Genomic DNA, 25832 nt, shown 5'->3' on the forward strand with positions numbered 1-25832 from the left:
TGGCAAAAAGGTCTAAGGGCTGGGGCCCTTTTTATTGGAGTGACATCACACAGCTGGTCCTACAGTGGACAACAGGGAAGGGAAGGCAGAGCTCTTGAGACACAGCCCTGGATGCTAGTGGAGGAAGACCAAGCCCCTAGGTCTCTTCCCACTTCCGGTCCTCAGCGTATTTTTGGAAATACACAGTGTAGTCAAATGTCCCATTCTCATAAAGCTTTGAACCTTGAAATCTTTGACTTTATTCACAGCTGGACCTCGACCCAGGGTGACCATTGCTTAAGCGATTCCATGCCTTGGGGAGCCTAATTTGGGGCTTTTATGTTCAAAGGACATGGTCCATTGAAGACTTGGAAGATGGACTTGCTCTGATCTTCATAGTCTTTAGTTCTCACAGCCAAAGCAAGGCTGACTTTCAAAAGGTGCCTGTGTTATCTTCCTGTCTTCCCCCATTACCCATATTGCCAACTGTCAAGGACAGAGGAAGATGCAACATAGATGTGGAGCAGCTGTGGCCGCATTTGGCAGCGTTTTACTCGTGGGCTTCCATAGCTTCTCTTCCCAATAGGCAAACATCTCCTAAGACGCACTTTCGTCATGAAAAGCAAACCGTGTCAGCTGAACTTTGCAACTGGACTCTAAGGGTTGGACTTGACATAAAAGAAAAAAGCTTTTGCCATCTGTACTCAGCCGGCATAGTCTGAAATTTCCGAATTTGCACAAATTCGTAGGAGGGTGCAGGTTCTTTCCTTTCCTTGGGAGATTAGTGAGGGTGTTACTAACCATTGTCCCAGCTCAAGACATGGAGATAGGGTGGTTGAATTTAGCCCAGGAATAGATTCTAGTATTTGAAGGAGTCCAGTTGGACAAGAAGTCTGCACTGCGATGAGTGGTGTAACACCGCAGGGTAGAGAGAAGGCGCGCACACACAGTACAGTTCAGCGATAAATGGAGTCAGTGCTGCTTATTATTTTGTGGTAAGACCACACATGTCGAGTGGGTGCTAAGAAAATACAGTTGGTGCAGGGACAGCCCAGGAGGTCCTGGGGGGGCATGACTAGTTCAGACCCATGACGTTCACTCCCAGGGGAAGGGAGCAGTGCTTCCTTTGGGAGAAGACATGATGGAAATATGAGAACATCAAGTCTAATTATTGAGCACCTACTGTGTGCTAAGTGCTGTGCTAGGCATGTTGCATGTTTCACTTTGACATCCCATCTGTGAACTGAGTAATGCTATTCCCTAGTTTACAGAAATGGAAACTAGTAGCTTAGAGAGATAAAAGACTGTTAGAGCTGTGTGTCCCCCAGCCCCGGAGGCCTGGAACTCTGGGCTGGAGTTGCCAAGGGGAAGTGTTTGCAGGATGCTGCCCCACCCCGGGAAGTGGCGCGCACACACCAGCCTTCACCTGCCCGGATCAAGAATGCGGCTTTAACTTGGACAGAGAGTGAGCAGCTTCCTGTCAGCACCAAGCACCATACCCTCTGGGAACAGCTGGCTTAACTGGCCCAAATGGACTGGACTCTGAGATGCCTGCTTCCAGGCCCTTGAGGTGAACTCACCCTCGCTGCTTCTCTCTCCATGCCTGGCTTGGCTCTGCAGTGTTGAAACACTTAGGATTCAGCCCCGCCCTGCCTCGAGCCTAGCAGGGTTCTGTGCTCATCTCCTAAAGCCCACACCTTTCCACAACCTCAGGAGTAGCCTGGGATGCTTGCCTTTAAGGGCTGCTCCTTCCCTCTTCCCGTATTGCCTTCCATTTCAGTGCAACCCCTCTGTCCCCTCCCAACAAATGGGACCTCTCACCCGTGGGCAGCAGTACATTAGCCTGCTTATGGGACATCCTGGCTTGCTGCTGGACACAAGTTGGGCTTCTGGTGCAAAGACACTAGTGAGTATGATCAGAAACCACTAAAGCAGGGGAGGAAGGGACAGGATTGAAAGTGGTGGAAAACAGAGTGATGAGGCCACTGTCTGTGCTTGGGCCAAACCACAGACAGCATGAAAGGGTAGATAGAGAATTTAGACATTCAGCAGGAGGAGTTTATCAAAGACGTGATGGTATTAGTATTTCATGATGGGGCTGGAAGCTGTACTGAGGCTAGATGGAAGGGGGAGAGACTGGAGGTGCAAAAATGATGAAGCGACCAACATAGCAATCCAAGGATAAAGCCATGTGGATCAGAACTAAGGTTTTCATACAGGGAGTGGAGAGGCATAGATGCAAGCAAAAATCTCAGGAATAACACTTAGCACTTGGCTTTTGATTGTATAATAAGGAAAAGGGATTCTGTGTAGTGATAAACTTTATTAAAACATTTCAAATCTTCAAGAAGGGACCACTCAGTATGTCACCTCCACCTCCAGGCAAGGCTTCACTCAAGTCACCCCAGACAGAATTTTTTATTCCTAATGTTCTTCAACTCCGTGGAGAGAGTTTCGGTGTCTCACAGCTGCTGACAGCAGATGTTCTGATGTTCTCCCTGCACTACGCACTACGAAGCATGTTAATTTCCTCTTGGCCACAATGTGGCTGCAGGAGGACTGCACGTCCCTTAGATAGGGCTCTGTAGGTCAGTGGAAGTTGTGGATCCCCACCGACACCACCCTTGGGCAGCTTGCAGCCAATGACCGACCGACACAGAGTTATAAAACCTCAATCCCTTACCTCCAGGTGGGACTAACTGTATGGTTCAGTTCCCGTTCCAGATCAGGGATCAGGGGCTCAGCCTAAGGTGGACTACAGCTGAGACCACATCTCTGATTAGTTCTGCCCTGCCCTCTCCTGCTTCCTTCATTCTTCTTTTCCTAAGAGCCTTCCCCCATAGGTCACTTGCACAAGAATCCCCATCTAGGGCTCCACTTCTAGAGAATCTAAATTAAGACGCCTGGGATTCAAAAAGGGTTCATGCATAGGAACTGAATCCCCACTATAGGTTGGAGCATATTCAGTTTACTAAACAGAAAGCATAACCAATAATAGAACCCATGCTTGTTGTTGAAATCCACCAAGATTTTGGAATTGTTACACAGCAACATTGCAATATAAACCTAGCTATTAACGCAACCTCTCCAAGCTTTGATTCTTTTTCCATCTATAAAATGGTATCAATAATACCTATTTCTTACAGGTCCTGGCTCCTTGGAGCTCCTGGATCCATGGGATTCAAAGGAAATAATGTAAAATGCTGAGCACAGTGCCTAACATACACGGTAAGTGATTCATAAATGGTGGCTTTTTCATCATCAGTAATATTAATACAACTGCAAGATTTAGCCATTGGATCCTTTTCAATGACTATGGTATACATGCTGCAGTGGGTTCTAGAGTCATCTATGGCTTTTATGAAGCCACAGTTCACATAACACCCCAATCAACTGGGTTGAGATCATAATTGCTCTCCGAGCTGACAACATTTTAACTTGAGTTTCCTTTAATATATCAGGTGAAGACTGTGTGAATTACAGGTGCTAAAATCCATTACCAACTTGCTCGGTCTGAGATCTGTGGGCCAAGGGAATACACTACCATGGTCTCTACACGTCATTAAAGAGCTGGTTTTCTCGAGAACATCAAGTGAGGAGAGTAAGTTAATGGGCGCAATAATAGGCTTGCAAATGAAAATTCAAGTTTTGAGAATTAGGTCATCCTAAATGGAACTCAGAAACCTGGGCCTAAAAATAGACTAATTCCATGCGGGGTAAGAGATGAAGTGTTGGGGCCTGTGTGAGGCAGAGTTAGAAGTGAGATCCTTGCATAAAGCCAGGGTCCTCAAATATCCCACTCTCACTGAAGTGATTTGATGGTTAATTTAATGTGACACCTTGGCTGGGTCACAATGCCCAGATATTTGGTCAAATACTATTCTGGATGTTTCTGTGGAGGTGTGTTTTAAGAGGAGATCAACATTTAAATCTGGACATTGAATACAGCAGGTTTCTCTCCATAATGTGAATAGGCCTCATTTAATCAGCTGAAGGCCTTAATTTAAGAACAAAGGTGGACCTCCCTAAGCAGGAAGGAGTTCTGCCAGCAGATCACCTTTGGAGTTGAACTTCACCCCTTTCCTGGGTCCCAGTCTACCAGCCTGCCCTGCAGATTTCGGACTTGCCAAGCCTCCACAGTCACGTGAGCCGGTTCCTTAAAATCAACCTCTTTCTACGTATATGCGTACCCTGTTGGTGCTATTTCTCTGGAGAACCCCAATACAAACAGTGACTGAGAGAAAGTCTGCTTACCAGCAAAGGAAAGTCGCCAGCCAGCTTGAATCTCTCTTACCTCTCACCTCGATGGAACATACCCTCCTTGGGGGGATTTGCATCCCCAGGGTTTCCTCCTGTGGGGGTCCAGGTTCAGATCTGTCCCAGGAGACTCCAAATCTAGAAATGAATAAAAAGTGATCCTCAGTGGGTAGCATCTCTGAGACGTCTGGAAAGAAACAGAACTAAAACCCTTTGGGAGAGATTCCTCCTACCCCAACTTAAGCCACACAGGACACCCGTGGATGCAGCCCACCCAACAGAGCTCATGATTTCAAATTATGAAGCAGATGCTTAAACACAGCTCCATGGGCCACAGTCAGGAGAACCAACCAACAGCAAACTTGAACTCTGCAGAGCTTCAGATAATGAAATTGAGAATATAAAATAAAGATGTTTAAAAGGATTCAATAGGAACAGTATAAAACAGAAGTTAACTCACTTGGCGGCAAGTTATTTAATCTCTATGCCTGAGTTTCCTTATGTGTCAGTGGATCCCTGCAATCTGCGTTTTTACCAGATCCCTAAGAGTTCTATATGCACATTCTATCTAGATTTAATACCCTTGTCATACTGGATCAGGAGCTTCATGGGACATCAAGTATTCTCTTGCCTTCAGGAGAGGGGGTCATCCTATCCATTGCCTGCCTTCACCATGGACACAGGGAGGAACCCCTTCCCCTGAGCAGAAGAAGCAAGAGACTCTGCATGGTGCTTTTACTACATACTTCATGCCACCGGGAAAGATGCCATTAGGTTTGATTGGGAACCTTGGTTACCCACCATCTCTGCTGGAGGATAAGCAAGGGTGATGAGCCACTGAATCAAGGGCACAGGTGGCCTTAGACTGAAGTTACTGGAAGAGTAGCAGTTAGCCACCACTGCTGCTTAGCACAGCAGGCACCGGGCTACATTACGATGCCACACTAAGGTGCCAGGAGCTGCAAGAAGGGGAACAGTTGAGGTTCAAATCCGAGGACAGTATGGCAGGAAGCAAATGGTCGTTGCCGAAAGCCTCCCGTGTAAGTTCTGAGCTTCAACAAAGTATGGGGCAGAAGTGGAAAAGGGCACGCCAAGATGGTTCAGATGGGAAATAACCTGGTTACTTCTCCCAAGGAAGAGGATGGAAAACTGTCCCCATATGTGCAAAGTTCAAGTGTAAGTGGGCTCATTTGGCAGGGGAGGGGGTGGGGAGCGTTTTCTTAGAAGGTGGGTGTGATGATGGACTCCCCAGGGATTGTAGCAGGAAAGTCAGGCGTGAGTTGCAGGAAGATGGAGATGGCCACGAGAGAGGGGTGGGTCGGGAGCCAGGCAGGCGAAGGCTTTCCCACAGCTTCAGTTAACACCTGTGTGGTGATGTTTGAGCCTCACAGCACACACAGGATGGCCCGGAGGTGAACAAGACACAGAATAATGAGGAAATCACGCCCTGGGAAACAAAGGATAAAGAGGGTGAGCAATTCACCCAGGGGCCAGGCTGACGCACACACCCAAGGAAGTCAGAGTCCCTTCCCAAGCAGTGGGCGGTGTGTCTACCTAATGAAAGGAATTCTGTCCTGGGGACACTGGGGACACAAACAGATCACGGGCAGAAGAAACTGTAGCAGGAAATGATCATTCCACCTAGTCTTACATGTTGACAGGTATCTCTCCTCCCTTTCCTTTGTCCCATTAGTGGGACACCATCCACTCTGGGAGTGGCGGTCACTTCCCACCTCCAGGATGGAAAGTAAATGTCTCATCACTTGCTGGCAGAGTTTGAAGAGCAAGCCCTCTCTGCCCTGAAGGAAAGGGGAACCAGTTTTTTGGTTGCTAAATGTTTGAGCTCTAGGTTTTAATGAGCCAACATTCATTGTGAAAGAAAAGAATACAGGGCTTTTGTATGGAAGAAACGGCTTTTGTATGGAAGAAACAAGGTCAGAACTCAAAGGAAGTCTGTGGGAATAGGAGCAAGCAAGGGGTCCTGGATGGGGCCTGGAAGCTGGAAACGTGCCCTCTGAACACCTGGAGGGGCGGTGGGAGGGAGCTTAAGGCCTCTAGGTGGGGATGGTGGTTAGTGACGCCCTCTTTGATTTGGAGACATTACAAAATTAGTCCGAAAGTCCCAGACACTAGTTTTACACCAGAGGAGAACACCTCGTTAGCCATTCCAGGACATGAATGACATGACCATGAAACACAGGGAGACAGTCTGTTCTTTCATAGCAGATTGTTCCCAACCTAGGCCAACGACAGACAGTAAACGCACTTGTGAGTTTGGCTCTTTAAAGGAAACAGCATAGCAAAGTAGCATCGAATCCCATGAAACAGCAACAACCCAAGTAGAGCCCATCAAAATGCAGACCACCCCAGGCCTCTTGCACTTGCTGCTCCCTTTCTGTAGGCTGTAAGGCTTCCTCTCTCATTTCATTCCACTGTCTGCTGAAACCTTAGCTTCTCAAAGAGGCCTTCCAGGGCCACCCTATCTGAAATTGCACCACTCTCAACTCTTAACTCTACCTGAGTTTTCTTCATAGCATATATTATTTCTGGTGTTATTTTGGATATGTGTTTATTTTCTGTTTCTTCTTCTAGGATGTTAGCTTCGGGTGGAGAATTTGCCCATTTTGTTCGCTACTCCAGCCTCATTGTCTAGTACAATGCCTGGCACGTGGTCAATACAGTCAGTATGAGGTGAATGAATGGTCCATCAAGATAGAAAAATTTAGTCCCTCCATAAATACTTTAGTGAAAACATACATATATTTCAAATAGGTTTATTTCAAGTCAGTGAGGTATCATCCCAAACCAGTATGACCCTCTGCAAGCTAAAGAAAACCAGATTATCCTACTAAACCAGTCTTCTTTCAGAGAAGAAAAAGTGGTCTGGGAGCTGGAATTACCTGTTGGACTGCTCCATCAGTCGATTGATCAGCCATTAATGTATCTTTGTTGTAGTTGTCAGAGCTTAAGAACATCAGTCAGCTAATGCCTGTCAGTGTTCCACAGCAGGGAGATAGGGAGACAGGGTCTGTCTTGTTACTTCTGTTCTTTGTTTCACCGTTTTCCCTCTCAAATTTAACTATAATTTTATCTCCTTTTAATTTAAAGAAATACAAGGATAATGTAAAGTTTCTCAACGCCGAAGGGTATACAATAAAAGGTAAATTTCCTCAACCTTGGAGATTACTTGGTCTGTCTCATCAGAGACATCTATTGGCATCTCATTGTGGTTACAATTTACACCGCCCTCATTACAATGAAATTAATCAGCGTTTCATGTATTCTTGGCCATTTGGACATCCTCTTCTCTAAATGAGTTGTTCACATCCCTTGCCTGTTTTTCCACTAGGTTGTATGCCTTTTTCTTATTGATTTATTGTACTTTATATTCCAGATGCAAGTCCTCTATCAGTTATATGTGTTCCAGTTATTTTCTGCCACTCAGAGGCTTGCATTGCCATGTCCTTAAGGGTACTTTCACGCTCTTATTAGGTGATTTTTATGAACAGTTCTTAATTTTGAGTCCAGTTTAGTGAACTTTCTCTTTGTGGTCAGTGTTTCTTTTTGTTTTTTTATGTCTTGTTTAACCCAGGAAATGTAGAAAGTTCACAAGAAAGGGGTGGGTGGAAGAGCCAGGAAGGCAAAGAGTTTTCCACTACTTGATTTTGAGTTTTGAAACTTGAGTTTGAAGAGAAGTATACATCTGTGAAAAGTGTCACCATAAACAATGTCACAGATATAACCATCACCTGTAAAGACTTCCTACTACTTTTTTTGTGATAAGAACATTTAACGTAGAATCTACACTCTTAATAAATTTCTATTTCATTACTATGTGTTTCTCTATTATTTCCTTTCTCCAGGATAATGAAGATATTTTCTTATATTATCTTTTAAAGGATTTGTCGTTTTGCCTTTAACATTTAGGTTCAAATCCACCTGGAATTGATTTTTGTGTGTAGTATGAAGTAGGGATCCAGTTCTGTTCTGTTCTTTTCTTTTCTTTCTTTCTTCCTCTCTTCTTTTCTTCCTTCTTTCCTTTCTTTCTTTCTTTCTTTTTGCATCTCATTGTCCCAGCACCATTTACTGAAAGGTCTTTCTTCCAATCCTCTGCAGTGCCGTCTTCACCATAAATCAAGTGTGTCTACATGTATGGGTTTGTTGCTTGGCTCTCTATTCTGTATCATTGATGTGCCTGTCTAGATTTTTACCTTAGTTACCTATACCTCAATAACTAGAGCTTTCTAATAATTCTTGTCATCTAGTAAAGCACTTCATCCTGATTAAGAGTTCTCAAGAGTTCTTTGCATGTCAATAGAAATTATAGAAAAAACTTACTAATTTTCACGGAAAGAAAAACCTATTCATTTTGTTTGGGATATCCAGTCAACAAGAATTGATGGCCTTTATGATCTTGAATCTTCTAATCTATGAACATAGTATGCCTCTTCTATACATATGTATATATTATATACATGTGTGTGTGTGCGTGTGTGTGCCTCTCATGTACATTATATATCTACCTATACGTTACAGGATGGAAGGAAGAGCTGAAGAATGAAGTTTCAGTGAGGACAGGAGCTAGGCCACCCCAGGGATCAGGGGAGCAGGAAGAAATGTAGTTTCTACAACACTCTGTTCAGAAGTCAAATTCCAAGGAGCAAGCATCTGATTTATGTCAAGTGCCCACCTGTCTCTTGGCCAGGAGCAGATAGGGCAGACTGGCTTCTCAAAAGCAAATTCAGAGGCTTCTATTAAAAGTATGGGAATAGATGCTGGGCAGACAAAAATAACAGATGTCTACTACAGATACACAAAGAGAAACACAGCAGGAGGGACCCAGGAGCATGAAAATAGAAGAGAAAGAAAGAGAAGAGGAAAGAAATGAAACAGGAGAGGTGGGTGGTTTGGACCAGTGTGAGCCATCTGAAGTAGCAGAATATGCCAAAAATCAAGAAAAATAGCGGAAGCTTGTCCTCCGCCCAGAGACAGGGTATGACTTCTGTGGGCTTCATGGGCCAAAAATGTTAAAAATTCTATTTTATGACTGTGCTGGTATAAAGACAAATATAATACAAGCTGGCTTTACTATTATATATTTATTATGATTCTGGTTATTCTTTCTTCGGACCTTAAAAGAAATTCAAATTAAAACATTTTCATGGGCCCCTAAAAGCATCATGGGCCCCAGACACTGGCCTAATACATGAGCCAGCCCTGCCTCTGCCCTTTTCTCTTCTTCCCCGCCACTCCTCCCCAAGATGCAGCTTGCATCTGTGTTTACCTTTGCCTTGCACGTTGACCCTGACACCTGCAGCACTTTGCCTGAGGGCTCTCTCTGGCTGCGGGGGTTGGCTCTGCCTGCTGGAGGAAAGGCTGGAATGGCTGGGGATTTGGCATCCTTCTCCAGCAGCTCTTAACCAATAAGCAATGGGAGATGGTGTGTAAATGCGCCAGCTCTTCACCTCTCCGGCTGGAAAGGAAGAGGCACATGAGCATCCAAAGCAGGATTAATCTTCAGTCTCCCCGAGTGGCTACTTACTTGCTTACGGACCTTGTATTGGTTTCCTTTTCTTCCCTATTTTAATTCTCCACTCCCTTATCAGGGTTTCCAGGCATGCTGTCCCAAAACAACCATTCACACTCAAATTCTTGGGTCAGGGTCTGCTGCTGGGAGAACCGAGCTGAGGCGGCGCTCTCCAGCGTACCTTGTATTCGGGGACAAAGCACACTAACATGCCAGCCTGGCCACCGGACGGAAAGGGATGGTGCTTTCACTCTGCAGAGGGGGGAAGAACAAAGGTCCAGCAGTTATTTTCTTGCAGAGATGCTACCTAGTTTGGGGGGCAGTGGGGAGTCTGGTCTTGCATATTTTCTCGGTTGACTGTAGTGAGAGTATTATTCCTGAGGTTTTCTTGGTCACCAGACCTTCTTAACCCAGGCATTTTTCTCTTGTTTCAATTTCATATAAAAACTTTAGCACTGGCTGAAGAATGATGACTGGTTAATTCGGATCAGCCTGGTGACGTCTTCCTTCCTGGAGTTCGGCTGACTGAATCACTTAGTTTATGCAAACCAACAGCAGCAGGGCGAAGCACTCTGACAACACGAAGGGTTATGGAAAGGCTAATTCATGTTAACCATCTGAGTTACGCTTTCATTTGCTTTAATGTGGTGGACTTGGCCACAGGGACAGGAGGCCTCCTGACTGCCCCTCAGAACGAAATTTTCAAGGAATGTGTGTTTTTGGAAAAATCACTTTTCTGTAACACATCCAGAGTTCTTCCAAAGATGCTTTCGCTTGCAAAACTTCAACTGAAGAGCCATTATTTACATTATGAGCCAAGGTAGAGTGCTTGGGAAACTCTGGAAGAGGAGACTCTAGAAGAATTATACACATTTTCATGGCATATTCACTGGTGGAACTTTGGAACAAATGTGCTTTATTCTGTCTTTAAAATAGCCCTTATGGTTTTACCCACATTGATACATCTGTAATTTTCCTCTCCTGTGTCCTTACAGGGTCAGGTCACACGCAGCATAATGATTAACAGCATGAGCTTCAAACTCACAAAGATGCAGCCTCGAATCCTGGGTCTGTCACTTTTATGTGACCTTGGACTAGTTACATAACTTCTCTATACCCTGGTTTCCTGATTTGAAGAATGGAAATAATTACACCCACCCCCATAGACCCGTGAGCTTAGACTTGGGTTAAAAAATAATGCATGAAAGTGCTTAGCATCTACTAAATGCATTATGGACTAAATGTTATCTTTTTTTCTAGTTCTTACCCACTGTTTCCTGAACCTGAGTTTTGCCACCCTTTTGATAACTTTTGTAGATCATTCGCAATGTCCTCAGCAAGTGCACAGCTGCTTCCACCCAAGGCCAGGGCAGTCTTCTGTAGATGGGCATCTGGTGTAAGGTCTGAAGATGCAAGATCTTGCCCGCGCATGAGTTTCTCCCAGAAGCCTGATCTCATGCCTCTGCCTCCTTGTCCACCATGCTGGGCACTCTTTGGGACTGAATGACAAGGGCGGGACCTGACCAGGTAAGAAGCTGTGTTCTCTGAAAGGCCATTGAAAGGATGAAAACTGGGACCCTAGCTGGGATTTGACATTTCGCCTTAACTTTCTCATCTTTGTGAAGACAAGGTAATTAGGTGAGAGAGTAAGCAGAGGCCTGAGGGACTGAGAGGCGGGAAAAGTAAACTTCCATTGTGGGCAGGGTCCCCCGAATACACAAAACAACAGGGCACATGAGCAAAGACAAGGGTAGACCGTGTTCAGAGTTGTCCAAAGTCCAGTAGTGGGACAACCATTGCAGGTGGCTGTGGACTCCAGCAGCCTAAACAGTCAACCCAGATGACCTGGAAGCTAAAGGTAATAACCACATAAATAGTGGTTATTTATGCCGGTCCTCTGTTTTACAATTTGCAAAGCATTTTTTCATACCCGTAGCCTCCATCCCTCATAGAGTTCAGACTGGAGGCTGCTGTCGTGGTCACCAACATCCACGTCTGTTTCCTGGGCAGAGACGCCAAGGCAGAATGAGCAGTTGGGAGGAAGAAGACCTGGGAGTGAGTCTCTGCCCCCGCCATCCCATTCAGTAGCTAAGTGACCAGGGCCACCCACACAGCCAACTGAATCTCAGAGGATTTACCTGTAAACCACGGGCATCATAATGTCTATTGCAGGGCTGTTGGGAGAACCATTTGAGGTACGTTCCCTGTGATGCTTCATAAACTCCACAGGGCTGTGTAAATAATACGTTACTCAACTTACGGTGCTTAATCCAGGGCCTTGCGTGTAACAAGGTCTTAATATTGAAGTTCCCCCAGAGACAGTGAGACACAATAGTGTGAAATTCCAAAGCCAGATGCCTCATGTCAAAATTACAAAGTGAATTGTCAAGAACGGGTTTCGTAACTCCTGAGTCCTCTCTCACCCACCGCTCGCCTCTATTTTGTATAAAAAAAATACACCGAAAGAGTAGAGAGAATTTTTAAGGGATGTGTGTGTGTTGTGTGTGTGTATTTATTTATTTTCGGAGAAAGCTGTTGCCATGACACGAGACGTCTCACTCCACTCAGGGGGAAATGGTAAGGAGGGGTACTTTTGCCGCAGATTTAGCGAGGGGGCTTCCATGGGGGCCACTCAGAAAGCTGTGACATGTGTGGCCTGTCTTTGGACATGTGGAAGGAAAGATCGGTGTCTTACTGCAGAGACAAAGTGGTCCATGACCGCAAGACTGAGGGGACAGAGTTGGGTGGAGGTGGGCTCTGCGGATGAGAGGAAGAGTGGGCTTTGTCTGGGCTCAGCTCAGCAGAGCCCCCAGGGGCCGAGGGGGAACACTGGATCTCTAGGGGTTGTGGAAGGAAGGAACCTCGCCTGACTCTCAGAACAGAAAAACATCTGTTTGGAGGAAGGCAACTCCCAGGGAAGGGCTGGCAGAAAACCTCCAAGGAGCCCACAAGAGCTCCCTGAGAAAAACGTCAGCTCCACACATCTGCCAGAGCAAGAGAAGACAGAGCTGGTTCTGTTGACAATCAAGCAGGATTTTCCCTGCCCCTACCTCTCCTCTCTTCTCCCACTGCTGACCATTAAACCAAGAGCCTTAAACCAAACATGAGGCTATTCTGAGTGGGGAGCCTTGACTAACTGCAGAGGGCACGTGTGTATGACACTGGCCCTGGCCCTAAACGATCTCTTCCATCAGCAAGCACTAACAGAGGCTTCTGGCATCTGGCTGCATTCAGGGAGGTCTTCCTCGGGCTGCACCCCTCAGAGTGACCTGAACAAGTGTCGGCCAGCAGCTCTCCTCGACCTCCTCCAGGGGGGAAACTGAGGCACGGGAGATGACTAGTGCTATTCAGAGCAGGAGAACCCCATGGACACAGGAAAATCTCAGCCTAGTAATGTGGCCACGGGTCTCAGGACAAAAAGACATCTTTGGCAGGATAAAACCTCCTTAGAAGACCCCAGGAATGGCTGGAACATTCACCTTGAGCAACAGGAACTTCAGCATGAACCTCAGTTCACAAGCAGTGTGGGCTGGTGGGCCTGATCTGTTTAGGATTTTGTAGGCTGTGGTTGAAATCTTGGCCAGATTTTTCTGGGAGGCAGCCATAACCCCTATGGGTAGAAGACCCTCCTGAGAGGCTGAAAAGAGCAAGGTTTTTTTTTTAGAGTATTTATTTATTTATTTATTTAGTATTTGAAGTATAATTGATTTACAATGCTGTGTTAGTTTCTAGTGTACAGCATAGTGATTCAGTTATATATGTATATTCCTTTTCATATTCTTTTTCATTATAGGTTGTTACAAGGTATTGAATATAGTTCCCTGTGCTGTACAGTAGGACCTTATTGTTTATCTATTTTATATATAGTAGTTAGTATCTGCAAATCTCGAACTCCCAATTTATCCCTCCACCCCTGCTTCCCCACAAGTAACCACAAGCTTGTTTTCTATATCTATGAGTCTGTTTCTACTTTGTAAATAAGTTCATTTGTCTCATTTCTTAGATTCCACTTATAAGTGATATCATATGGAATTTTTCTTTCTCTTTCTGGCTTATTTAATATAGTAATCTCTAGGTCCATCCATGTTGCTGCAAATGGCATTATTTTATTTTCTTATGGCTGAGTAGTATTCCATTGTATGTATGTGTGTGTGTATACACGGCACATCTTCCTTACCCAGTCATCTGTTGATGGACATTTGGGTTGTTTCCATGTCTTGACTGTTGTAAATAGTGCTGCTGTGAACATTGGGTTGCATGCATCTTTCTGAGTTAGAGTTTCCTCCAGATATATGCCCAGGAGTGGGATTGCTGGATCATATGGTAAGTCTATTTTTAATTTTTTGAGGAATCTCCAGACTGTTTTCCGTAATGGCTGCACCAAACTACATTCCCACTAGCAGTGTAGGAGGGTTCCCCTTTCTCCACAGCCTCTCCAGCATTTATTGTTTGTAGACTTTCCAATGATGGCCATTCTGACTGGTGTGAGGTGATACCTCATGGGAGTTTTGATTTGCATGTCTCTGATACTTAGCAATATTAAGCATTTTTTCCTGTGCCTGTTGGCCATTTATGTATCTTCACTGAAAAAATGTTTGTTTGGATCTTCTGCCCATTTCTTGATTGAGTTGTGTATTTTTGTTATTGTTATTGAGTTGTATGAGCTATTTATATATTTTGGAAGTTAAGCCTTTGTCAGTTGCATTGTTTGCAAATATTTTCTCCTGTTCTGTAGGTTGTCTTCTCCTTTTGCTTATGGTTTCCTTTGCAGTGCAGAAGCTTATACATTTAATTAGGTCCCATTTGTTTATTTTTGCTTTTATTTCTATTGCCTGGGTAGACTGCCCTAGGAGAACATTGCTAAGATTTATGCGAGAAAATGTTTGCCTACGTTTTCTTCTAGGAGGTTTACAGTGTCTTGTCTTATGTTTAAGTCTTTAAGCCAATATGAGTTTATTTTTGTGTACAGTGTGAGGGAGTGTTCTGACTTCACTGATTTACATGTGGCTGTCCAGTCTTCCCAGCACCACTTACTGAAGAGGCTCTCTTTTCTCCATTGTGTATTGTTGCCTCTTTTTGTCAAAGATTAATTGACCCTAAGTGTGTGGGTTTATTTCTGGGCCCTCTGTTCTGATCCATTGATCTGTATGTGTCTGTTTTTGTGCCAGTATTATGCTGTTTTGATCACTAGCTCTATAGTATTGTCTGAAGTCTGGGAGGGTCCTCCAGCTTCATTCTTTATCTTCAGTATTGCTTTGCTGATTCTGGGCCTTGAAAAGAGCAAGTTTTTTTTAAAAAATGTAAAACATATAGAAAAACCTCAAGGGGCCTCCTGCAGTGTCCTCTCCCCTTTAACGACCTCCCTGTGTGGGTTCTCTGGCAAGACTCAGCTCAGTGGAGATGGTGATACTGATACCATTTTGACCCCTAATCCCAACTTCATCCCCCGCAGCTCCCAAAGCAGAAGAGAGGTTCTGGTGGCTGGTGGTTATACGGCTTCCCAGTTTACTCCCCCTCCTCCGTCATCCTGGAAATTCGGCCTCAGAGGCAAACAATCCCATTACAAAGAGGAAGACCCGCCTGGCCACAGTGTATCCAAATGGATGCGTTTACCTGTGTAATGTCTGCCTTTCCCCTGTTAGTATTCTCTGCGCGGGCTGGGCTGTTCCCATCGGGTTTCTCATGTCCCTGAGTGTAGGAAGCGTGTCTCAGCTGTTTGTTCAGTGGATTTAAAGGAGACAGGTGAACGAAAAATTTTGCAGAGCTTAAGTCCAGGATCCTTAGGAGGTCTAGCTATATCTCCACATGTCTTAGGTTACCTTCCCCAGAAGTAGAGCCTGAGGGGGCGATCAAGGGTGTGTGGCTTGTTGAGGGGATGCCCTCAGGGGAAAGGGAAGGAGGGAGCCAGACAGAGCAGAGGGTAGAGCAGGGAGGATGGGGTCTCCGCTGGAGACTGCTTTGGCCTGATCCATGGGAGCTCTGGAGCATGAACCTCACATAGACATGTCTTACCCAGAGGTAAGGGGCTGGCCTCTGGTACCCACATGCCAGTGGGTCACGGGCTGTCCACTGCCCCTGGTGAGGAGATATAGCCTCCCGAGGGAATTCTTTGGCGGAGGAAACAGCTGTGATCCCTTAGCAGCCAACACTCACAGCTGCTGAGAGGTGGGTGCACCAGCCAGCGTCCATTCCCCCGCCCCACGCTCACCCCCTCCCCCAACAGACATGCCTGAGCAGGTGGGTCCCTAGGTTTAAGTTCTCAGAATATGAGAAAGCAAGCTACTCTTTGGTCCGCTAGCCTAAGCCACATTCACGGCCTTAGGGGTATCTGGTGCTTTCCCAGTGATCACAAAAGGGATGCTTTGTTTTCCGTTTGACTGCCAGTCCTTTTGAACACAGACGACTCCGTCCGAGACCCTGGAGGGGAGACGCCTTGCCCTCGTTCCCCGTTAGACACTGCCCATGTGGAAAGTGAGAGGTGTGTGATACAGGGAAGCGTCAAAGGGACTTACAGGCTCAGCTGAGGGATGCCAGTAAGGGGCGTCGGCTCCCAGAGCCCCTGCCAAAAACCCTCCTCTGCTTTGAATGGCACCCAGATTAAAATCCCAACTCCACACTGCAAACCCGGCCTCATCTGGTCCCTGCCCACCTGTCCCACCTCGCCTCCTCCCATTCCCCCTCTTACCACCCGCCAGTAGGCGCTGCAGCACCTCTTCTGTTCCCCAAACCGGCACATCTCATTCGTGCCTCAGGGTCTTGCTCTTCCCTCCACCTGGAAGGCCTTTCTCCCTGGTCCCCACCTAGAGAGGCCAGTGTTGACGACCGTCCAAGACGGTCCACACCCTCACTTGTCACCACCTAACCCATCACTCCCTGACTCTTCTCTCCATGTATTACTTGATTATTGCATTTTCCTCTCCCCGCACCCGGTCTCCAAAACACAAGCCCCACGAGAACACAGATCCTGACTCACTCGCGGCTCCCTCTCACTCCAGTAACTACATGTAGGAAGGGCAGGGAAGGAGGCTACTGAGAGCGAAGGAGGAAGAATCATACGTTATATTTGGCAGAAGTTGAGTTTGAAGTTCCAGCGAAATATGTGGCTGGAAATGCCCAGGAGACAGCTGGAGATGCCTGGCTAGACCCAGGGGAGAGTTTGAGCCTGGGATCTGTGTCTCAGAGTCCTTCCCATAACGCTAAGAGCGAAAGCCCTGGGTGTGGATGAGAAGACAGCTAAGAGCAGAGCCTTAGGCAACACGTACATTCTGGAGATTTGTTTTATTGCTGCCTGGCATGTTCCTCCACCTGCCATTAGGCATCCTCTCTCAAAACTAAAGTTGCAGCTGAGCATGCCTTCCCTCTTTCCCCACGTTTACCATCCCTGCCCCGTCGCAAATGCAGAACAGCCACCGCAGCCCCTCTGGAAGCAGCCCTCTCTTTCCTGGCAGCAGACAGGAGGCTGCCTCTTGGTGCTGTGCATATGGAAGTTCAATTACCATCAATGGGAAGCCCATCTGTGGGGTAGGGGCAGAATACACAATGGAGATCGGTGCACCAGATAGGAGCCTGGATCAAAGAGGAACCCACGGTTTGCGAAGTCCTTTCATCCTCCCTGATGAAAGGTGATACATGAAGGCAAAATTATCATGATTATTTCATTGGGTTCCAATTGGAGATGGGCTGTAGCTCCCCAGCACGGACAATAGCGAGTAGCCTGCATGGATGTCTCTCTAATATACACAGACCTGCTGCACACAGTCTAGTGTGTGTCTGTGCCTGTGTGTGTGTGTTCACCAGTAACATCACCTAAGTAGTCCTGATTGTCTAGGAAGCCCTAAAGGGAATCACAGACTTGAATTCCCCGAGTCCTGTGGATACAGACATACCATGAAATATACATATTTTATAACTGTGTATCGAAAAAGCCATAAAGTAGGGGTAAAGGAAACAGTAAGGACATTTGGGTTTGTCAGCGTCTCTTGGGAGAGAGCCCGGAGGATATACCATTCTTAGAATAAAGCTTTCATTTCACAGTGCATCAGTGAGAAAATTAACAAGCTCCCTTCGTCCTGTTCCATAATTCATTCTCTTTGTTTTAGATATTGAGCTGAGCTGGTGACTTGAAACCGTGCGAAAGAGCTTTTAAATACAGATCTGGGCCTGGCAGTTCTGCCTTGCCAGTGATGGAGGACCAGCCTGTCCTATCATTAGCTGAGATGGACAGCGTGTCACTTTGTCATTCAAATTCGTTTTCGATTTAACTCCGTGTCCTTCACTGGTGCCGGCGGTGGCACTGCAGAGGATGTTTTCTGGGCTGAGCATTTTCCTGCCATCCCAGGATTACTATTGTGGCTGGATTTAGAGGTCCTTAGCTTGAAGCAAGGATAAGATGCAGCAGAGTATGTGGGGTGGGGGAGGGGAGAGCTTTTTCAGGCCCCGTGTTGATGTGACCTTGCGCACAAGCTTTTCCTTCCTCGGGGAGAAGCTGACTGCTGTTTTCGGCAGCTCTGCATTCCTGGGGAAAGTGGAAGGCCACGGGAAGGTGACAGCTGAGGCAGGGCCATCACAGCAGGTCCCCAGGGTGGGTCATTCACTGGGCTGACAGTCCAGTTGATGCTTGCTTGGGTTGGGGCCTTGCATTCATTTGGGTGCTGACATCCTGGTGACAGCAGCAGAGGGAAAGTGAGCCAGGGAGCAGGGATGGAAAGCCTTGACAGGACTCCCCTAAATGATGGTTGACTGGCTTGATGACATCGTACCCCTCAAGGCACAGGGATGCTGAGGTGTCATGTGTGTGGGGGGGGGCTGGGTGCATTTCTATTTAGGCTATGGCGGCAGTGGTACCCTACAGAGTCAGCCTGGTGGCTCCATCCTCACAGCGCTTTGTCCAGCTGGGTCTCAATATCCATTAGTCTAGAGTCCGTTTTCCCTTTTTTTTTTTTTCATTCCAGCAGAAATAGAGGGCTTTCTCCCCGCAGTCGTGCAGGAGAGATACAACACAGAGGCGATGCCTCTCAAAGGACGTATCAGATTCTTGAAGAGAGTATAACAAGTTTAAGTGGGTCAGATGCCATGACTCAACAGCTTCTCCTTGATCCTTTAATCTCACATCTGAAGCTCACGACCTAGCCAGGTTACCCGGGGGCAGCACCATCATGGTACCAGCAGGGCTTCTGTTCGGGGAGGTTGTATAATCCACCTGCTGCACCATTCCACGCCCCCGCTTGAGAGTATGAACATGATTTATAAGTGGAAGCTCTTGTTTTCAGGTCGACCAGTGTCATGCCAGGGAAATTCTGTCCTCTGGGAGGAGAGCCACAATGACCAGGCCACTGCAAAGTCTCACAAACGCCAAGACTCCTCAAGATGAAAGTCACCTCCAGGTGAGTTGGAGGGAGTAAAGACAAAGAACACTGCAGGCCAGGGACCAAGAAGTGTAGGACTGAGTTTTACCTCCATTTCTAGCAGCTGCTCCACACACACACACACACACACACACACACACACAGTCCCTTCCAAAAATGCCATGGCTTCAAAGAAGAGACAGCTGCCTCCCTACCCCTCATTCATCACCTGCTTGCTGGCCTCGGACTGATAAGACAAATCCAGATCAAATTACCTGGCAGCTGGGAGAGCTATGAGATAAGGAAACGCGAACTCAGTAGGAGTTCAGTAGAGTAGCAAAGATCAAATTGTGTATTAAATTTTCCAGGCACAAAAACCTCGCTCCCTCTGCAAACCTAGGGGAGGCACCTCAAATCACTCGGCACCAAATAGGCCTCCTTGGAGGGAAAAACAATGCCTTCAGCATCTACGAGAGAAATTAAGAAAACTGAGCCAATCCATTCCCACTGGACCAGATGGTAAGAAGACAAAAGGCAGAGATAAATAGTATAAAGAGATGAGTGGCCAGTGGCCAAAGAAGCTTTGAGCAACAGAAAGAACACTGGACTGAGCTAGAGACTTGGGTTCCTGTTCTCTCCCTTTCTCTCTCCCTTTGAAGGTGCACTCAAACCCATCAGGGATTTAGTATTTTATTTTTTGTAAAATGGTGGAGTAGAGATCTCTTCAAGCTGAGATCCCTTAGGCTTGATTTTTAAATTTCTTGTAACCTGGTTTTCACAAGGCGTTCCATCTGATGGCTAACCCTTTTGACGAGGGCATTTTCTGAGCTAAATCTCAAGTTTGGGCTACAGAATACTCCAGAGGCACTGCCGAAGTTTTAACTTTTTTCATTCAAAACCACCAGTTTTGTTTGGGACGAAGCATCCAGACATGAGCTTTCAAAATAGCAGTGACCTAGGGAAACCTTAAAGGGTGGTGGAACTATTCCATATCTTATTTGTGGTGGTGATTACACCAGTCTGTGCAAGTGTTAAAAATCATAGAACTATACAACAAAAAAAGGTGAATTTTTTGTATGTAAATTTAAAATGTATCAAGGAAAAATTGACAGTGATTCTCCAATATTAAATCAAGCCAAATTCCTAATCAGATGAGCTCTCATCCTTTACCAAGAAGCAAAAAAAGAAAAAAGAAAAGAAAAGAAGAATGCAGGTGTGGTTGAGCAATCACATCCATGGCCTGAATTCCTCACTCCCTATAGTCATACACCTTGCTATGACCTCTGATGACCTCCCTCCCTCTCTGCATCCAGCCATGTGACCTGTTTTATCCAATGGGATGTTAGTAGATGTGACCCAAGCAGATATTTGAAAGAGCACTTTCATGTTTCCATTTGCATTTCTGCTTTTGCCCTTTGTCACCACCATGACAACATGCCGAGTCTAGCCTGCTGGAGGACGGGACATGAACAGGGTTCTAGAGCTGAGTCATCCCTGCCAACATGAGCCAATAGTCAGGTAAGTTAGTGAGTTCAGAGACCAGAGCTTCTTAGCCAGTTCAGCCTAAATCGCTGGCACATAGACCTGTGAACTAAATCAACGCTTATTATTCTAGATTTTGAAGTTGTGTGTTACACAGTATTATTGTAACCACAGATAACTGATAAAAAAGTAAGAAGTTATGAACCATAAGAAAAATGCAGATGAACCGAGGAAAGAGTTCTCTTTGGGGGAAATGGGGAACTATGGCAGTTGGGTACACCATTATTATTTTTTTTAAAGAAAGGCTACCTGAAAAATTCTGTGCAGGAAGATGGAAGCAAGACTGGAGAGGAACCAATCCAGGGATATATCACCTGTGATCCGTTCATGACTCTACCCAATGATGTGGATCTCTCCACATCTTTGAGTTTGAATTCATAAAGTCAAAAAATACAGCCTCAGATGATTACAGTAAAATAATTGTAATACAAAGACAGAGCAGTGCCATTGCAGTCATCTATGAATACATGGGAATAAACACACACATATACACACATACACACACACACACACATATATTCATATGAATGCACAAGAGTCAGCCTGTATGCGTACCTAGGCATGTTCATTGTGTGATGCTCCCATTGTTGTAACTGGGGCGGGTGTGGCAAGGTGTCAGGCCAGCATCTTATTGCATAGGAAGGACTTTGGTCTGGCCAACACTAAGCCAGGTAATACATTCAGACCATGACCACCCTGCCATTAGTTCAGTCACCACCCAGGACAGAAGCCAGCAAGCCAGAGGGACTTGGCAGCTTGATTTCAGTCTGGATTAGTGATGTCTTAGAAGGAGAACAGGAATGGAAGGTCTAATCTAGGCCACAAAATAGAGGAAGAGTTTTCAGGGTGGGAAGAAACTTGGAAACAGGAGACCAATGGCACAGGGATGGATCTGAGGGTTGCATCCAGATTGGAGCAGGCCCAGTCAATGACTGGAGTATAATGTCCCAATAAAATGGACATTCTGGAAAAGGTGGGCGGCACGTCAGGGCTGTACAGGATTGGGGGGGTAGGGGTTGATGAGGGTCAGATCCAGCCAGTTAGGCCCATAGGTGATGGGGTTGGGTGGGGACGCATCTTGCCCACAGTGGAGGGCTGTGAATAGCAAGACCCACATTCTGGATCACCGTGGAGCAGGTGTCAGGGTAAATCTTAACACACGGAAGGAAGATCCCTGACTCAGTGAGAACCAGGGCACTAAAGAAAAAAGACAGGCTTCGAGGCTCTGTAAAGCTGAGAATTAGGAGGGGCAGATATATGCAAGTGGAAAGTGGCCTGGGTTAATTCAGGAGCTGGGCACCGACGCGTGAGTCAGCTTTTATGGGCTCCCGGAGCAGGCCAGAAAGGTGACGAAAGTTCATCTAAAGGCTCTGGGGTCCTGAGTCATATCCAGCCTTGTACCAAATACTGTCAGTTTAACTTCCAAAACGTCCCTGGGGTCTGGACCTCTCAGCGTCCTTCCCGCCGCCGTCGCCTGTCCTGATTTACGCAGCAGTCCTCACTTGTCTTCCTGGACGGCGGCCAGAGTGAGCTTTCTGAGGTGTAGCTTGGGTTGCATCACTTGCCCTATTTAGACTCTCCCAAGCCTTTCTGGATTCCTCACCAGTGGTTTCACTCTCTTAATCATGACCTGCGCCGCTTTCGCGCTGTGCCTCCCTTGCTTCGGTTCTGCGATGCCTCCAGCTCCTCTTGACTCAGCACCTTCACGTAGGCTCTTCAAAGTAGGTAACCCCGCTTGTTCTCTCTCGTAGCATCCTAGCTTTTGTCCTCAAAGCCATGAACGTAATTGGTAAGAATTTGTCGTCAGTTTTGTTTGCTTGCCTCCTTAGTGTCTGAAACCCCCACCAGACTGTAAGGTCTATGAGGACAGGGACCAGTTCTGTCTCGTGTGGCCCAAAGCATAGGGTCATTGTTGAATAACTTTATTGATTAAATGAATGAAGTTTGGAAACAAGGCAAGAAGGAGCAAGACGGACCCTGGTCAGAGGAGCAGCCCCCTGGCCCGCCGTGGGCACCCCAGGTGCAGGACGTGTGTTGGCGGGTCGACTCCTGTCACGTTTACAGCCACTGTCTTTATCCGACTCAAGGATGGGTCTGGGCTGAGTGGACGTGGGAGGGCCACAGAAGGGGCACACACGCCTATAGAGCCGCACAGGGCTAAACGCGTTAGGCTTTGAAGGTTCATTTGTTCCTAAAGCATAACCTGAAACCGTCCTTGTGCCCAGACTCTACCTACCAGCATAGACTCTCTCTACCAGAACATGGGGGTTTTCTTCCTCCCTCTGACTCAGCTGTCTTGTCCCAACAGCTTACCACCCACGCTCTCGGCAGCTGACGAGGGTTAGAGGGAAACTTCCAGCTAGAATGTCCATTGCCGGGATCTTTGTTGCCTGGTTTTCATGCCAGCTTCCAGGCTTCTAGCCCTTGTCTCTGTCTGCCCTTTTGGTCTGTGCTCCTGTCTCGGGGACTTGTGGCCACACAAAGAAGCTTCACCTTGAACTCGGTCACTCCTTGAGGTCATCTGTGGTCTGGTCTCAGGGGTGGAACAGGCTGGAGCTGCCCACACGGTGCGCCGAGGCTCCGAGGCTTGTGCTGCGCTCCGGCCAGTGTGGATGATGTCCAGTGCTGCCCCTGCCAGACCATCTATACCAATGGTTCTGGCCTAACCTGGCCCCACGCTCCCTTCTGACCCTTTCCTCCAGTGGACCTCACGGTTCTGCCTTCCCTACCCTTCCTTTGTTAAAAAAACAAAAGTGAAAATCATTGGAAAACCTTAAGCTTGCTAGAAAATAAGTTTGTTTTATTCTTTTTTATGCATGTATCTAGAGGTAGCAGTAGCTTAGAAGCCTAGACCTTCTGCATTGATCTTAAGCCCTGGGTCTCAAATACCCTTCAGGTTGGGTTTTGAAGAGCTGGGAGACAAGAAGACAATCTGAGCAACTTAGACTTAATGAAAGTGAAATAATTAAACACTTAGCATTGGCAAAGCCACCCTTTGTGGTCAGAGCAAAACTGTCAGAGCCAGAGATGCATTCTACAGAGGGAGACCTCAAGTGACCGCAGTGGGGAGGGCCTGGAGTAATCAGAATCCCTTCGGCCACCAGCAGCCTGGATGGTGTCCTTGTCTGGCCCGTCCAGAGCTCTCACCCTCTTCCCCCGTCCACCTCTGCAGGGCGGAACTCAGGCACTTTGGAGGAAGACTTCAAAGACTTTTTTTTTTTTTTGCAAAAAAAGCAATATAATAGAACCCCTATCTTTCAGGAGAAATGAGCTCCTCCTAAATTTTCAACATTTCAGAGATCTAGGCAATCACGCTTAGGTTCGAAAATAACAGAGCAGCAAAAATAGAACTGCCGAACTGTAACCAAGACAGACAGTCTCCATGATTTAAATACTAGATCTTGAACAGCGTCTGTGTTTAGGTCCTCAGTTCAGATGCTAGAAAATAGTCAGTGCGGTGTGGGTGTGTTGAGGCTGATGTGGAAGGAGGATCTTCAAGGACCACTGAAGAAGTAGAGGAACATGGAACCGGGGTGATGGGGGAAGGGGGCCCCAGAACAGATACCTGTCCTTGGCTTCCCCTCTCAAAGAGATGCAGCTGCTCTCTGGGAAGGAGGGATGGGATTAGCCACTGCATCCCCAGGGGAGTTAAGTCTACAGATATTTTATAATTTGCCTGCAAGTATTTATGTGTTTTAATGAGGGCATAATAATGAACTGAATATGTGCCTTTGAAATAGAACTTTTTGAAGATGATGCTTTAGTGACTCCCAGGTAGTGGCTCCAAGGGTAGAAAGTTCAGGCACAGTGGACGGGCAGTTCTTCAGGCAGGGACATACTCTGGACATACTTACATCACCCTTGATACCAGTTCAGGGAAGCAGACTTCTAGACAACTCCTGGGTAGGGCCGAGACTGCTCAGAATATTGCATATCGCAAATGAGATTAGTTTGCTGAAAATGCTAACCCTGTGTTCCAGGGAATTTGACTTTCAGTCACAAACGGAGCTAAGATCAAGGCCCTGCGCCAGGGGCAGAACGGCCTGGCCTGGGTGCCAGGCATTTGGCTGAAGGTCAGGGTCTCTCGAGGCCACTGCACATCCAGGGGGCAGAGGCAGGGCCCTTGCTTGGGGAGGGGTCTCCTGAGCCATGGCCTCTGCAGGGACTTGGGTGCCCCTCCCCCCATTCTGCTGTGCCTTCCCTCCCCCTTCTCTTAGTCACCAGGCATCTAGAAAAGCTCTCTCCTTGTTTTATCTGGCAGAACCTTGGGACAATCGTTGGATCGGGTTCAACTGGCCAGGAAACCAAAGCCCACAGAAAAATGCCTCATGACTCCTGCCAACCTCCTGCTCCCTCGGGTCCCAGCGCCGGACAAAGAGCCCTGCCAGTGTTTGGATGTGTGAGAGGAAGGACGTTCTGGAGCTAGAAGCCACAGAATGGGAGTCGTGTACTTTCTGGGGCTGCCTCAGCCGGCCCGGCTGCTGCTCCATTCTGTGGCTCATGAAAGGGTTCTCACCTCCTGGGCTGGAAGGGAGTGGGTCTGTCTGCTACCCAGGCGGTTGCCTCTGTGGCTTTCTGAAAAAGAATGCGTGTGCCTGTCAAAACAGAACTTTCCTGTGGACTTGGAAGAGTGGGCCTGTCTGCCTGCCAGGAAGGAGCGCGTTTCAGTCTGGATTAAAAGGGAGAAAAATTCCACTGTGCAGGCCCATCAGCCACGGCTCAGAGCAGCCTTCTTCCCTCACAAAGACAGCCGGCTTCCCCAGCAGTTGCCCACCAACTCTGTCTGCCTTGGTCTGGAAGCTGGGGGAGGTGCGGGGGGAGGTGCTGATGAAGCCATGAGGGGTGAGTGTCTTCCTGATCGTGGATAGGGAAATAAAGCTCTCCTCCCTGGGTGACAGGAGCCTCCAGGCTCAGGGACTCATGAGTCATGTGTTGGTAAACACTCTTGCGTGGCGTTTCCAGTCATTTTCTTCCCTCCCCTGTAGGCTGCTGTTATCCCCATGATAGTGGAAAAACTGACACATGAAGAGGACTTGCCCCAGGACCTGGAGAAGGGCCCTGGAAGCCTGCTCGTGGATTCATCAGCGGATTGTGACAACGTGGCCCTGCTCCAGAAGTTTTCTCTGGATTCAACCTCCCAAGGCAGCCACTGGAGCCAAGTCCAGGGCCCAAATCAGGTGTGA

At 47.0% G+C, this 25832-nt stretch overlaps 1 long non-coding RNA gene across 11 annotated transcripts in view; it reads left to right on the forward strand.

The window, feature by feature from the left end:
* Positions 1 to 25573, forward strand: part of LOC116283906 (uncharacterized) — a 194003-nt gene extending 168430 nt beyond the window's left edge. For 7 of the 11 annotated variants that reach the window (XR_012060577.1, XR_012060569.1, XR_012060568.1 and 4 more), the window contains 7 exons: positions 3126 to 3207; positions 3441 to 3580; positions 11081 to 11290; positions 19033 to 19146; positions 19476 to 19626; positions 20555 to 20625; positions 24911 to 25573. This is a non-coding gene — a long non-coding RNA (uncharacterized lncRNA). Of the gene's footprint in view, positions 1 to 3125; positions 3208 to 3440; positions 3581 to 10758; positions 10832 to 11080; positions 11291 to 19032; positions 19147 to 19475; positions 19627 to 20554; positions 20626 to 24910 lie in introns of all 11 variants that reach the window. The other 4 variants (XR_012060572.1, XR_012060573.1, XR_012060574.1 and 1 more) reach the window with 4 other exon arrangements.
* Positions 25574 to 25832: the final 259 nt, after the last annotated feature.

The sequence above is a fragment of the Vicugna pacos genome, chromosome 17, assembly GCF_048564905.1.
Source record: "Vicugna pacos chromosome 17, VicPac4, whole genome shotgun sequence".
NCBI classification, from domain to species: domain Eukaryota; kingdom Metazoa; phylum Chordata; class Mammalia; order Artiodactyla; family Camelidae; genus Vicugna; species Vicugna pacos.